The sequence below is a fragment of the Tenrec ecaudatus genome, chromosome 2, assembly GCF_050624435.1.
Source record: "Tenrec ecaudatus isolate mTenEca1 chromosome 2, mTenEca1.hap1, whole genome shotgun sequence".
NCBI lineage: Eukaryota > Metazoa > Chordata > Mammalia > Afrosoricida > Tenrecidae > Tenrec > Tenrec ecaudatus.
In genome coordinates this window covers 38,088,790-38,104,812 of record NC_134531.1, presented here as the reverse complement: position 1 = coordinate 38,104,812, position 16,023 = coordinate 38,088,790, and positions in this window count along the sequence as shown.

Sequence of the window (16,023 nt, the reverse complement as noted above, 5' to 3'; positions counted from 1 at the left end):
TCTTGCCACATTCTTCTTCAAATAGCCCAGCTATCAGAGACATACAAACTTACAGTTTGAATAAGTATGCTGAAAAAACATAATACTTATGCACACCTTTCTTGATTTTAAAGCATGCGATATCCTTTTATTCAAATGTCTCTGTATATAAATAGGCCTCTCATGAGCCCAATTAAGTGTTCTGATGTTTCCATTCTTTGCAAATTTTATCCATAATTTGTTATAATCCACACATTTGAAGGTCTTGGCATAAAAAATAAAGCAAAGGTAAACCTATTCCTGATAGCCATTCTTTTCAGTGAAGGTCCATCTGACATCAGCAAGGATATTCCTCATGCCGAATCCTCTCCTGAATCCAGCTTGAGTTTCTGGAAGAGGAGATGATTTCCTGGAGGGGAGTTAACGGTGGTGACGTGAGTCAGGTACAACCTGTGGGAGTGGAGCCTTGAGGATCTTCATTTGCTGATGGGACACGACTCAAGGGAAAGAGGAGGAACAGCTGCAAAAATCTTCTAATGATGGGAACTTGGGATGTGCGAAGAATGGATTCAGGAAAGCTGGAAGTGGTCAAAATTAAAAAGGAATGGATAAAGATCGATATCCTAGACATTAATTTAGCTGAAATGGACTGATATTGGCCATTTTTAATCCAAAAAACATATGAGGTACTATGCCAGGAATAGCACAATCAAGAGCAATAACGGCATTCAATGTCAGAAGGGATCTTGCAAATCCATCATGAAGTACAGTGCTGCCTGTAATTGGATTCTATCTATCTGCCTTCAATGAAATCCAATCAATACAACAATTACTCAAATTTATGAAGCAACCACAAAAGCTAGTGATGAAAACAACTGAAGAACTCTACACAACTTCAGTTGGAAAGTGATCAAACATGCAATCAAGATGCATTGAAGATTATTGGCAATTGGAATGCAAATGATGGAAACAATGAGAAAGGAACAATATGGACTTGAAAAATATGGACTTGGTGATAGAAATTAAGCTGGAGATCACATGATAGAATTTTACAAAACCAATGACTTGTTAATAGCAAATACCTTTTTCACAACACACAAGGTGTCTGAGGCAGTTACGTAATCTCCTGTCAACTTAAGCGAAAGGGTGGAGTCTAGTCCATCAATTAGGTCACAGCTTGATGGTCTCATTTGGAGGCACAAAGGAGATGGATGAATAGCTCAATGGAGGCCAGACCCAGTCTCTGCCTTCCCTTTCCTGCAGTTGAGACACTCAGAGACCTGGAGGAGACCTATGGAGACCCATGCCAGTGTTGAGATGCTTCCACCTCTACTGGATCCCCAGGGCCTTCTAACTACTGGCCTGTGATCTTCCTGCATTTGGCATCATTACATGTGCTGCGTGAGTTCAAAGAGGAATTTATGGACGAGTATTGCATATGGGCTAATATCAGCCTTATGGACTTAATCTGGACTGGGGTGGAATGTTTTCTCATTTAAAAATTGTTCTTTGATATAAAGCTCTCTCAATATATATATATATAAATGTTCCTGGATTTGTTCCTCTAGTGAACTCAGACTGACATAGTGTCCATACATATGGACTTCCCCAAATGGAATACACAGAAAATAAAATTGACTACATCTATGGGAATATATGATAGAGAAGCTCAACATAAGCAGCTAAAATGCTAATTGTGCATATGTACGTTCAGAATAAAGTTGAATAAAATTAAAATAAATCCACAAGCTTCAAAATATGACCTTAAGTCTATCCCACCTGAATTTCTAGAACAGCTCCAGAGCAGGCTTGATACATTGAACACAATGAAATAAGTCCTCGTGAGCTGGGAGGACAGCAATATCATCACTCATGAATAAAGCAAAATGCCATCTAAAAGACAGGAAAGAAAAAAGAGATCAAAGTGGCTGTCAGAAGAGACTCTGACATTTGCTATTAATCAAAGAGCAGCTAAAGCAGATGGAGAAAAAGATGAAGTCAAGGAGCTGAATTTTCAAAGGGCAGCTAGAGAGGGCAAAGTCAAATATTATACAAAATGTGCAAGGACCTAGAGTTAGACAAACAAAAGGAAATAACATGCTCAGCATACCAGAAACTGAAAGCACTCAAGAAAAAATTCAAGACTTGAATTGAAATTTTGAAAGATTCTAAAGGCAAAATATTGAGTGACGTAGGAAGCATCAAGAAGATGGAATAAATAGAGCCTTGTACCAAGTGAACTAGCTGACATTCTGCTTTATCAGGAGATCGCATATGAGAAAGAATCAATAGTGCTGAAGGAAGAAGTTGAAACCGCACTGAATTAATTAGCAAAAAACAGCTCCAGGATTTGATAGAATACCAATTGAAATGTCTCAGCAAGCTGAAGAAGCACTGGAAGCACTCACTTGCCTATGCCACGACATTTGGGAGACCAACTGACTGAAGAGATCCATGTTTGTGCCCATTCCAAAGAGAGATGACCCAACAGATTTCTCAAGCTACCAAATTATATCATTGATATTGCATGCAAGTAAAATATTGATTGAGATCATCCAACAATGGCTACAGCAGTATATTTACAGAGAACTGCCAGGTGTGCAGGCTGGATTCAGAAGAGGACGTGGAATAAGGGATCTCATTACTGATGTCAGATGGATCTTGGCTTAAAGCAGAGAACACCAGAAAGGTGTTTACTTGTGTTTCATTGACTATGCAAAGGCATTAAAGGGTGTGAAATATGATAAACAATGGATAACATTGAGAAGAATGGAAATTCCAGAACTCTTCATTGAGCTCATTCACAACTTGTACACAGATCAGGAGGCAATGGTGCAAACAGAACGAGAGAATAATGCATGGTTCAAAGTCAGGAAAAGTAGACAGCAGGGTTGAATTCTCTCACCATCCTTGTTCAATCTGCATGCTGATTGAATCATCGGAGAAGCTGCAGTGTATGACAAAGACTGTGGCATCAGAATTGGAACGCTTACTAACAGCAGTATGCAACACCACTTCACTTGCTGGAAATGAAAAGGACTTGAAGTACCTGCTTATAAAGATCAGGGATTGTAACCCTCGGTATGGATTATAACTCAGTATAAGGAAGACCCAAATCCTCACAACTGGACCAGTAGGTAACATCGTGATAAATGGAGAAAAGGTTGAAGTTGTCAAGGACTTTGTCTTACTTGGATCCATAATCAGTGCTCATGGTAGCAGCTATTGAGAGATCAAAAGATGTTGCATTAGGTAAATCTGCTGCATAAAACCTCTTTAGAGTGTTGAAGAGCAAGGATGTTACTTTTGAGAAGTAAGGTGCATCTGACTCAAGCCTTAATATTCTCTATTGCAGCTGTTCTGAACCTGGAGGTTGAACAACCCTTTCACAGGGTTGCCCCATTCATAACAGTAGTAAAATGACAGTTATGGAGTAACAATAAAAATAATATTATGGTTGGGGGGGGGTCACCACAACATGAGGAATGGTATTAAAGGGTCATGGCATTAGGAAGGTTGAGAACCACTGCTCTAGTGCATCCTATGCATGTGAAAGTTGGACATTGAATAAGGAAAACTGATAAATTGATGAATTCTTTGTGATGCTGGAGAAGAATATTAAAAGTACCACAGAATGCTAAAAGGACAAGCCAATCTGTATTGGAAAAAGTAAGGGGCCACAATTCTCCTTAGAGGCAAGGATGGCAAGACTTTTCTTATAGACGTGGGACATATTTTCTGGAGACAATAGTCCCTGGAGAAGGCCATCGTGTTTGGTAAAGGGGAAGGGCTGTCAACAAGAGGAAGGCTAAGAAAAAGAAGGCCCTCAATGAAATGGATTGCCCATCCATGGCCTGACCCTCAATGGGCTCAGGCATAGGAAGAATCATGGAGATGGTGCAGGGCTGTGCAGGGTTTCTTTTCTTTTCAACTTAAGTATTAAAGTTTATAGATGGTTACCCTCTTTTTTTTAAAACATTTTTTGAGGGGCTCATACAACTCTTATCACAACCCATACATATACATACATCAATTGTATAAAGCACATCCGTACATTCTTTGCCCTAATCATTTTCAAAGCATTTGCTCTCCACTTAAACCCTTTGCATCAGGTCCTCTTTTTTTTCCCCTCCCTCCCCACTGCCCCCCGCCCCATGAGCCCTTGATAATTTATACATTGTTATTTTGTCTTATCTTGCCCTATCTGTAGCCTCCCTCCCCGCCCCCCCTTCTCTGCCATCCATCACCCAGGGAAGAGGTCACATGTGGATCCTTGTAATCAGTTCCCCCTTTCCAACCCACTCACCCTCCACTCTCCCAGCATCGCCCCTCACACCCCTGGTCCTGAAGGTATCATCCACCCTGGATTCCCTGTGCCTCCAGCTCCTATATGCACCAGTGTACAACCTCTGCTCTATCCAGACTTGCAAGGTAGAATTCGGATCATGGTAGTTGGGGGCAGGAAGCATCCAGGATCTGGGGGAAAGCTGTATTCTTCATCGATACTACATCGCACCCTGACTGACTCATCTCCTCCCCTAAACCCCTCTGTCAGAGGATCTCCAGTGGCCGACAAATGGGCTTTGGGTCTCCACTTTGCACTTCCCCCTTCATTCACTATAGTATTTTTTTTTTTTTGGATGATGCCTTATACCTGGTCCCTTTGGCACCTCGTGATCACACAAGCTGGTGTGCTTCTTCCATGTGGGCTTTGTTGCTTCTGAGCTAGATGGCCGCTTGTTCACCTTCAAGCCTTTAAGACCCCAGACACTATCTCTTTTGATAGCCAGGTACCATCAGCTTTCTTCTGCAGGGTTTCTTTCTGTTGTGGAAAAGGTATGTATGGGTCACAGCCTCCTTGTTGGCACCTAAGAATATCAAGCTGGTAAATGTATATGATGTTGTTTTGTGGTATTAGTGATATTCAATAATTTCCACATTTTGTTGAATCACCTTTCTTTGGAAAGACACAAATAAGGTCCTCTTTAAGATGTTTGGCCAGGCAGCTGTCTTCCAAATTTTGTGACAAAGATGAGCAAGTGCTTCCCGTGTTTCATCCATTTGTTGAAAGATCTCAATTTATCTCCCATCAATTCCTGGATCTTTCTTTTTCAGCAATGCCTTTAGGGCATCTTGGAATTCTTCCTTAAATACCATTGGTTCTTGATCACATGCTATTTCCTGAATTGGCTGAGCATTGAACAATTGTTTTGGGTTTAGTGACTTTGTGTACTCTTTCCATCTTCTTTCAGTGTGTCCTGCATCATTCAGTATCCCCCCCCCCATGTTGTTGTTAGGTGTTGTCAAGTCACCAGAACAGTGCTGACCCTCCTCCATCGTCAAGTCATGGCTGTTCTGCAGCCCATTGCTGGTACACACTGTGCTCTTGGTAGTCATGCGGGTGATTGGACCAGCTTTCCCGCATCAAGCTGGGTCCGAAATGAGGCGTGCGGGTGAAAGGAAAAGAACGAGAAATACAAAGTATGGGACTGGGAGGACGACAGTCTGATGGACTGAAGTTCCGAGTATATTTGAAGTTTGGTTTTTATACTCTTCTTACGCAGGAATGGTTACAAAACAAACATCAAAGAATTTGTTTTAGAAAACATTCTGAACCTCTTATCTAAGCAGGTGTTACTTAACTAGGCACACTTTCTAAACACTTGAATAATAACAGCACTATATTCTAAGATAAGCACAAGGACATGCAAGGTTCAAAAGAATCTTAAAGGGGTCTTAAATAACTGAGTTATCTCGCAATGCTTTTAGCTGCAAGGTAAACAGAGGCACAGGAGACTAGTCACCCATCAATAAACACCTTGACCAGCAGACCTCCTACATAGTCACTATCTCCCTCTCTCAGGGTCTCCTTTTGTGGACCCTTTACTTTACCAAGCATGAACTCCTTCTCCGTGACTAGTTCCTGTTAATAACATGGCCTAAATATGTGAGTTGGAAGCCTTATCATTCTTATTTCTAAGAAGCTTTCTGGCTGTACTTCCGAATCAGATTACTCTGGCCTACCAACGTATGGTTACTCTGCTTCCCCAAGTCCATGATCCGAAGGCATCAGTTCTTCTCTGGTGTTCCGTATTCATTGTCCACCTTACCCTGTTTTACATAGGGTTCTCTAGAGAAACAAAACCAGTACACTTATAATAATATTTATATAAGAGAATAAGTTTATATAGGGAGCAGGAATATCACAGCTAGTTAGTCCACACAGCGTTGCCGAGGGCTCAGTTCACGCTCTTTCTCGGAACAGTTAATATCCTGGAGGTCCTTCAACTAGCGTGGGCTGCTGGTCAAGAAAGTAGAGATCAGAATCCGCCCGCAGGCGAGACAAGCAGGGTGGGGCAGCCACCGCAGGAAGGTGAGAAGCTGAGGAGCAGCAGCGGTCAGTAGCACAGGAGCATAGTGAAGTGGTTCCAGTGGATTCTCAAGAAGCTTGACGAAGCAGGTCTTGATGGAACCTCAAGTTCTATCAATGCACACACAACAAGGTGACACGATCCGCAAGTTGGATAGGCCCACAGCAGTGCAGCACATGGTTGAGACAGGCAAGAGAGCACTGGTTTCATCACCAGGGAGAAAGAGGTTAAAGGGCCAATCTTAGAAAGCCATTTATCTTGTCACCCTCCAATCAAACTACCACCTGAGTAAATTCTACCCTTTTTTTTTTTTTAAAAGGTATTTCCAATGAATAATTAATTTGTTGGCATTACAAAACAGTGTCATGTAATATCCATGGTCATTTCTATCCTCAAGGTCATATTTTCCAACCACGTATACTTCCTCTTTGTTTTCCAGCTTTGCATCCCAATTACTAGTAATTATCAATGTATCTTCATTGCATTCTAAAAAATCAACTTCAGAATACAGACATTGGCAAAAATATTCCATATCTTAATCTTTGGCATTAGTGATTGGTGAGAAAATTTGAATGATAGTCATATTAACTAGTCTTCCTTTAGGGCATCTGGATATTTTCCTATCACTGACAGCATTTACTTCACGGTACATTTTGAAATGTTCTTTGTGATAATGAAGGCGACCTTTAATCTTTCATTCCGGCAGAGTAGGTCAGACGATTGTCCAGTTCAAAGTAACCAGTACCTGTTCATTTCTGCCCACTAATGCCTGCTATTGATTTCATTTTTTCAATCATTTTTTATATTTTATTGGGGGCTCATACAATTCTTTTTTTTAGATCAGTTTATTAGGGGCTCATACAACTCTTATCACAACCCACCCATACACCAATTGTGTAAAGCACATTTGGACATCCATTGCCCTTGTTTTTTATTACTTCCAGTTTTCCTGTATTTATACTCCTTACATTCTCAGTTATGATTTTTAAGGGACATTTGAAGCTGTTTATTTCCATTTTGAGTCACGCTACATCTGCAAACAAAGGGCCTAAAAGATATTTCTCTATCCTGCCATGAGAGCATCTCAACGCGAGGGGACAGCTCTCTCCCCAGAGGCTTCTGTGTTTATCTTACAGCAGTCTGTCGGGCAATGTTCTACTGCCGTCGGCAACGTTTGGGACTCTTTTCTATTTCTCTTCTTTTTCTTCTTTCTAAGAAGTAGATCACCAGACCCTCCTTCTTGATTTGTCTGTCTGAAAATCCCATGAAACTAGTCCACCACCGATGACCCTGCTGGTACTGAAAATACCACCGGGCTAGCCTCCAGCATTATAGCAGAGCATGAGCTACTACAGTTTAGCAAAGTGACAGACAAGTGGTTGTGTGTGTATTCACAAACATCTTTCATCTCTCTGTGTCTCTTTCTGCCATTATATCTTTTGCTCAGAGATAGACTGCTAACTTACTATTGCTAATTGCTCTACAAGGTTCTTTGCTCAAAGCTAGGAGCCAGACTGTATTGTTTAATGATACCATTCCCTGTGTTCCTACAGCTTCTTTTCTGTCTGCTATTCTGCCTACAATCACTGTCAAATTCTATCACCTATGAAAAAACCTATTATAACTTGGATGATCCAATTTAAGATAGACATCCTCTCCCAGGCATTCCACAAAAGATTGATAACAATGTAGCTTCATGACCATAACCCAGCTAAATAGGGACAACTAGGAATCATGGATTCTATAGGTACTTTGACTTATCTATCTCAGTTTCCTATCTGTGCTTATGGTACCCTTTCACCCATATAAGAAGGATTTGGAGAATTATTAAGGACCTGAGTTCTTTGTCCCCAGCTCCATTTCCCACACTTCTTACATTGCTTTCCTGGCCTCACCTCCTACCTAGGCCTCAAGTCATTTTCAGACACACTGCAATACACAATAATTTCTCCAGCCTTGACTCCTTACGAAGTGCTTGAGATATAGGCTATGTAACGAGATATATTCCATGGAACAGTCTTTAGGTTATGAACTTTTTCAGACTTTGGGTATTTTTTTTGCCCCAAACAACCTTCACTTTCTTGAGAGCAGAGATTTTTTCCATTCCAATCTGGGGTCAAGCATTATGGTTACGTGCTCCCATATGCATTGCCTAATTTAGTCCTTGGGCTGGAGGTCTAAGTGGTAAAGTGATTTGTGTAAGGTGACACAGTTATCCTCATGGCAACAACTATCTAGTCTGGTGGCTAGAGCTGTTAGACTCTGTGAGCTAAGCAATGTTTCTGTGAAATTGTTGCCCTAGTAAAAGTTGTTGTGTTTCTGTCCCATTTGCCCTGACTCATAGGGATCCCCTGTATAACAGAATGAAACGTGGTCCACTCCTGAGCCGTCAGGATCATGGGTATCCTGGAGCCCATTGCTGTGGCAATTGTGCCAATCCATCTCACTGGAAGTTTCCCTTGTCTTCACTCTCCGTTTGACCACTCCCAAGGAATACTTCCTAATTGATATGATTCTCTCATAATCATGTTTATCGTTCCTTCTTTTCCAATCAATATTGGGGCATAAACTTGACTACATTATCTTTTTAAAATAGACAGATATTTGTATCAGATGATGCTCTTCTATGAGAATCATTGGATTCTTATTATGGTTAATCAGTTATTTGCTCCCTCAGCTAATATTCTAGACTGGTATTTTCAAGATGCTCTGCAGAGTCCTAGAGAGTCCATGGAGGTGCCTCAGAACTTTGAGATAAGGGCAATGGGAGGAGGTTCTAAGGTCCCCTCCCCTGCCTCTACTAGAGTGACTTAATGAAATATCTGGTTGCAGCGAAAACATGATTTCAAAGTATGTCTTCCCACAGTTTTTAAACATTGAAAATCTGTGATAGCCCAGTCTCTGAGTTCAAATAGTAGGTTGTTATGGATGTACTCTTAGCAAAGAAGTCAAATGCTAGCTTAATCATTTCTAGAGGCGGAATACATTAAGGCAGGAGGAGACTCCAAATATTGAGCTTCCAAGTTCTTGCCAGGACCTCCTCATATTCAGCTGCAAAACAAATACATTCACTTCACCAACTCTGTACCATGATGCTACCGAGTACTTCAAGCACTTAAGTACTCCCTCTGTTGATCAACGATATCACTGCCCTTCTTACTCACCTGCCTGGAGTACTAACAAAGAGAAATCTGAAAGATACCATATTAGAGAAACAGAGGACTGCACTTAAGGATCAGAAAACTAGTAGTCAAATTCTACTTAAATTTTTCTAAATGCCTCTGTCCATCAACGAAATAGATATGGAAATCCCTGCTTCATACTTTCAGTCGATATTCAGTACATGTTTTCTAAATAAATACATAGACGGGTGTGTGATTGAGAGGATGGATGGATGGCTGAGCAAACAGGGTGATGGATGGTTGAAAGATAGCCATCGATCACATCTAAAGCTGTGTGACATACCATTCACAGTACAGGAAAAATGGATCGTTGTAATTCATTTACGTTTACTGACCATTGCAAATAAAGAGCTCCCCAAAGGAATATGACTCAAGACAAAGGAAATTGAAGAAGCAAAATTCTCTAAGAGCCTAGTACCAAGTCTGGGCTGATCTTGGCAGGATAGTTGTTCAAGGGTAGATTTTGAAGGACAGACATACATAGACATTTGCTAAGGAATTTGGAAGCTAATGGCAGTTTTCATTTGCATCAATATTGGCTGATCTTTTGTAAGGAAAATCAGAGACTCTGAGTTCACAGTACAAGAGGTCAGAGAGTGATCAGAAAGCTTTCATTTCAAAGTTTTCCCTGTGCAGTAATGTGACTTTGCTCCTGTACCCTCACCGAATAGTATAAGCAGGTATGGAAATGCTCTGGCCTATTTCCACAAAGACCATTCCATTTCTCTGAGTTTATTCACACATCCTTAGGGCAGATGATCTTGTTTTCTGTATCAAGTTTCCTCTTGTTGCGATAGCCGATGACCACAAACTCCAAAGACGTAGTTGCTTAAAACAACACAAATCTATCTTCTCATAGCTCTGGAGATCGGGTTACGGAATGGCTCTCACTGAGCTAAAAGCACGGTGCTGACAGGGCTGTGCTCATTCCACGGGCTCCAGGGAAGAATCTATTTCCTTGTCTTTTCCAGCTCCGAGAGTCGGCCCACATCACTGGGCTCATGGCCCCCTTCCATCTTCAAAGCCAGCAGTTACCAAATGAATCTCAAGTTGCATCTCTCTAACTCTGATTCCACACAAAAGTACCCTTGCATTTACATTACACCCACTTAGATCCTCAAACATGATCTGCCTGTTTTAGGATCCTTAGCTTAATCATATTGGCAAAGTCGCCTTTGCCGTGTAAAGTAACATTACTCATAGGTTCCAGGGATTATGATGTTATCGTATGTGAGTGTGGAGCATTTTTCTGCTGGCAACACTACAGGGTGCGTTTGGTTCTATTGGAAGCAGTACAGAGTAGTTCGGCGATCAACATTAGTTGCCCATTGGAATCATCTGGGGAGATTTGAAATCTCCAGATGCCTAGGCATCTTGCCTAGATCGAGCCATTTAATTGGATGTGTGGGTCCAGTCATCGGCAGTTTTTAAAAGTATTCTGAAACCATTATCTTGTGCAGTTAGGTAGAGAACAGCCGATGGCTTTAGAAGAAATGCTGCGGACTTAATTTTGAGTACCTCTTCTTTCTTTTATGTCACTCTACCTTTCTAAATCCCAGTGTCCTTACTTCACTGTGGGACGGATGCAATGATCACCTTAGTGGTATTGGAAATATCAAATTACATAACACACAGAAAGTCCTGCGTCCCCAGGCCTGGATATGTTAATCCCATAATAAAAGGTAGCTATAATTATTATTTTGTACAGACATGGAATGAGGGATATCATTGTTGACATGAACTGTATTTTTGCTGAAAGCAGACAATATCAGAAAGATGTTTTCTTGTGTTTCATTGAGTGTGAAAATGCATTTAACCGTGTGGATGATAATAAATTATGGATCACATCAGAAAGAATGGGAATCCCAGAACACTTGATTATGTCCGTGTGGAATTCGGGCAGAGACTAAGAAGCAATTGTTTGAACAGAACAGGGGCTACTTCACTGTTCAAAGGCAGGACAGGTGTTTGCAGGTTGCATCCTTTCACCTTACGAATTGAACTAGCATGCTTGGCAAATAATCCAAGAAGTGGGCCTGTGTGAAGAAGAACGAGGGATCAGGTTTGGAGGTAGACTCATGAACTACCTGCAATAATGTGGTTCACACACGCTTGCTTGCTTAAATTAAAGAGGAGTTGAAGCATTTATGGTTGAAGTTCAAAGCCTTCAGTATGGATTGCACTTTCATAAGGAAAACAAAATCCTTCCCACCTAAAGCAACAAGCAACATCTTGATCAAGGGAGAGAGAAAAACAAAGTTGCCCTGCTTTCACTGTACTTAGATCCACAGTCAGTGCCCAAAGAAGCTTATTTTGTTGTTCGGCCCCATAGAGATGATTTTATCTTTATAGTGACCCAGTGCACCACAGAATAAAACACTCCCTTGTCCTGCACCATCCTCATAAGTGTTGTTAAGTTGGAGCCCGTTGTTGCAGCCATTGTGCTGGTCTATCTCATGGAGGGCCATTGTCTTTTCCATTGCCCTTTACCTCTGTCTCTTCTATTAACATGAATGCAGAGACAGTGGCAATAAACGCAGTGCCATTCCTCTTGATTATGTCATTCCTGGTGTAGTAAAACATATCTTTTCTGATTCAAAATGGCCAATGGCAGTCCATGGCAGCACACCAAGGCCTAGAATATTGATCTTTATGCGTTCAATTTCATTTTGAACGATTTCCAATTTTCCTAGATGCATCCCTTGAACCTTCCAGGTCCCAATGATTAAATGATGACTATAGCTGTTGTTTCTCATTTGGAGTCGTGCCCCACCAGGAAATGAAAGTCCTGACGCATTTACCCTGCAGATTTTACTCTAGCTGTGTCATTGTGGTGCATTCTACTCTGAGAAAGCAGTTCTTCCTCAGTCACATTGCGAATATCCTCCAACCCGAGGGGCTTGTCATCTGGCACTGTCTCTGACAATGGTCTGCTTCTATTCATGAGGTTTTCAGGAAGTAACACGGTTTCAGTGCCATCTGTGGGGTTTCAGTGGCTAATTCCTCTGATGTAGACAGCTTATTCCTTTTTCATATTCTGTTCTGAGTCTAGAAATTCTGCTGAAAACAGTTTACTTTAAGTAAATCTTCTGGTGTTTGAAATACCAGTGACAGCACCTTCAACATCACAGCAATTAACAAGTTACCACAGTATCAAAAAGGTATTTCAAGATCTTGAAATACAATGTTGCCTGTGTTAGGATAATGTCTATCCACATTCAAGGAAACCCAGTTAATAACACGATTCAAATTGATGCACAAAGCACTACAGCTAATGATGAAGAAATTGAAGAATTCTACCAATGCGCTCAGAATTAAATTGATCCAACATGCAATCAAGATGCATTGATAGTTCTGTCCTTCTCTCTTCCTCTCTCTCTCTCCCTCTCCGTTTTCTGCTTCCTCTCCCTCTCCCATGCGCATGCGCCATACGTTCTTGTGTAAAAAAAAAACATTGATAATTATCAGGAATTGGATTGCAAAAATCGGAAACAAAGAGGAAGGAACAGTAGTTGGAAAACATGGTCTTTGTGATAGAAATAAAGCTGAAGATAGCATGATACAGTTTTTCAAGACCAACAACTTGGTCATAGGAAATACCTTTTTCAACAACGCAGTGACTATACACATGGACTTCTCCAGATGGAATTACCCAAAAATCAAATTGACTACATCTGTGGGAAGAGACAATAGAGAATCTCAATGTCAGCAGCTAAAACCAGACCAAGGGCTTACTGTGAATCAGAACATCAATGCTATGTGAAGAAATCTGATGGTGCCCAGCTATCAAAAGATGTAGCATTTGGGGTCTTAAAAGCTTGAAGGTAAATAAGCGGTCATCTAGCTCAGAAGCAACAAAGTGCACATGGAAGAAGCACACCAGCCTGTGCAATCATGAGGTGATAAAGGGATCAGGTATCAGGCATCATCAGAACAAAAAAAATCTTACCATAGTGAATGACTGGGATGTACACTGGTACAGATAGGAACTAGAAACACAGGGAATCCAGGGAAGATGATCCCTTCAGGACCAGTGGTGTGAGTGGCGATACTGGCAGGATAGAGGGAGGGTGTGTTGGAAAAGGAAAACTGATTACAAGGACTACATGTGACATCCTCCCTGAGGGATGGACAACAGAAAAGTGGGTGAAGGGAGACGTCAGGGCAAAATATGAAAAATAATAATTTATAAATTATCAAGGCTTCATGAGGGAGGGACAAAAATGAGCAGCTGATGCCAGGGGTTTAGGTAGAGAGCAAATGTTTTGAGAATGATGAGGGCAATGTATAGATGTGCTTCACACAATTGATGCATGTATGCATTGTGATAAGTGTTGTATGAGCCCCTAATAAAATTATTTTTTTAAAAAGAACATCAATTGCTTATATGTAAGTTCACATTGAATAAAATGAAAAGTCTACAAAGAAAAATTTGACCTTAAGGATATCCCACTCAATTTTCAGAAACATTTTAAGAACAGATTTGAAGAATCAAGCACTAATAACAGAAGACCCGATGAGCTGTGGGCTGACATTAAAAATACCATCCATGAAGAAAGCAAAAGGTCCTGAAAAAGACAGGAGGCAATGAAAAGCTTAAAGTGTTTGTTGGAGACTCTGAAATTTGCTCTTGGTTGTCAAAGATTTCATTTTATTTAGATTCACAATCAATGCAATAGGAAGCAGCAGTCAAAAAAAAATCTCAGAAGATGCATTGCTTTTGGCAAATCTGAAGAGGAGTTTTATCTTTTAAGCCTCTTCTTTAACAAAAGAGTGGTACAAATGCTTAAATACTTAGTTTGATGTTCAAGTCAATGCACCTGAAAAGTAAATCTTAGTGATCAATTTCTTGAAAAATCAACAACTGCAAACCCTAAGGAGCACAGTCCTATTCTGACACACACGGGGTCACCATGAGTCAAAGTCAACACGACAGCAGTGGGTAGATTTAGGAAGAGAGTATTAGCCCTTAAGGAGCAAAGATGCCATTTTGAGGACTAAAGTACACCTGACCCATGGATCCAACAATTAAAAAATCAGACAACAGAGTGCATTGGGCAAATCTTTCACAAAAGATCTATTAGAGCTATTAAAAACCAAAGATGTCCTCTTGAAGACCCAGGTGTGCCTTATCTAAACCAAGGACTCTCCCTCTCTACAGACTGCATGCCAAAGTTGGACAAAGAGTGAGAGAGACAGAAGAAGAATTGATGTCTTTGAATTATGCTGTTGACGAAGAACCTTAAACATCAATGGACTCTCAAAAGAATGATTAAATCTGTTCTGAAAGAAATGCAGCCAGAACACTCTTTAGAAATGAGACTGGTGAGGCTTTTCTCACACACTTTGGACATGTTATTCAGGAGAGACTAGCCTCTGGATAAGGACATTATGCTTAGTAAACTAGAGGGTCGGCAACAAAATATGGTCTTCAATGAGAGGAGTCCACTGAGTCAACGCAGTGGCTACAACAATAGGCTCAAACTGCATGATTGCTAGGGTGGTATGGAATCCGAATCTAGCCACATAATTTTGAATTTTATACAACAGGCCATAGATATCCTTCAACCATAAGAAATATAATTGCTCAAATAATTTATCAAAGGGTGAAACTTAGGTGTACCCTCTGTTGTCAGACTAATCTGCTTACATTCTCTGATAATGGGTGCAGTTCTAGTGAGCTCATGCTTGCTGTCCTTCATGCCATCCTGAGAATAGGCTTCTTGGCTTTCCTCCTTTTGTTGCCACTTGATTCCCATGGCAGAGACTGGGTCTGCTAGACAAATCAGTTCGGCATCACGTGTGTACAGAAAGTCTCTCAACCTGTGGAATGTTGTGTATCTACCCCCAGTCCATCAAACTCGGAGTCCTCTGTATCTTTTAAAGCTCTCCTTATATAAGAGGGTGGGTCACATGATTAAATACACTCAGATGGACCTTCACGGTCGATTCCAGCGATCTACCTCTTGTAAAAGCAACCATTGGAAATGAAATGGAGTACAGTTCTACTCTGACACACACAGGATCACTAGAAGTCAAACCAACTCAATTGTTTGAGTTGTAGTAATTGGGGAGTTTTAGTATGAGAGTGTTAGGTTTTCTTAGTCCCCAGGGTCCCTAAGTCCAGAAACCTTCAGCATCCTATCAGCACTAATATTAATCAGCGCCTGTGGTGGCAGCTAAAACCTGTTCGACAGGAAGGGAAAAAAGTAGGCATGAGGCCACTACATCTTTGAGATGCCCCTGGTCTATGCTGCTTTGTTTTTACACATACCTGAAACCATACAAATTTTATGGTGAGAGTATTATATTTAACCCAAATCCCAAGAGTCATCCATTGTAGTATTTCATCTGTAGTTTTTTTTAAGTTTCCAGAATTTAAAAAAAAAAGGTGGAATGATTACATCATGAGTGAGAAGTCTAGTTTCATTAACTTTAAGAAACAGAAAGGTAAAAAAAAACAGATGAGAATAATCTCATATATAAAAAAG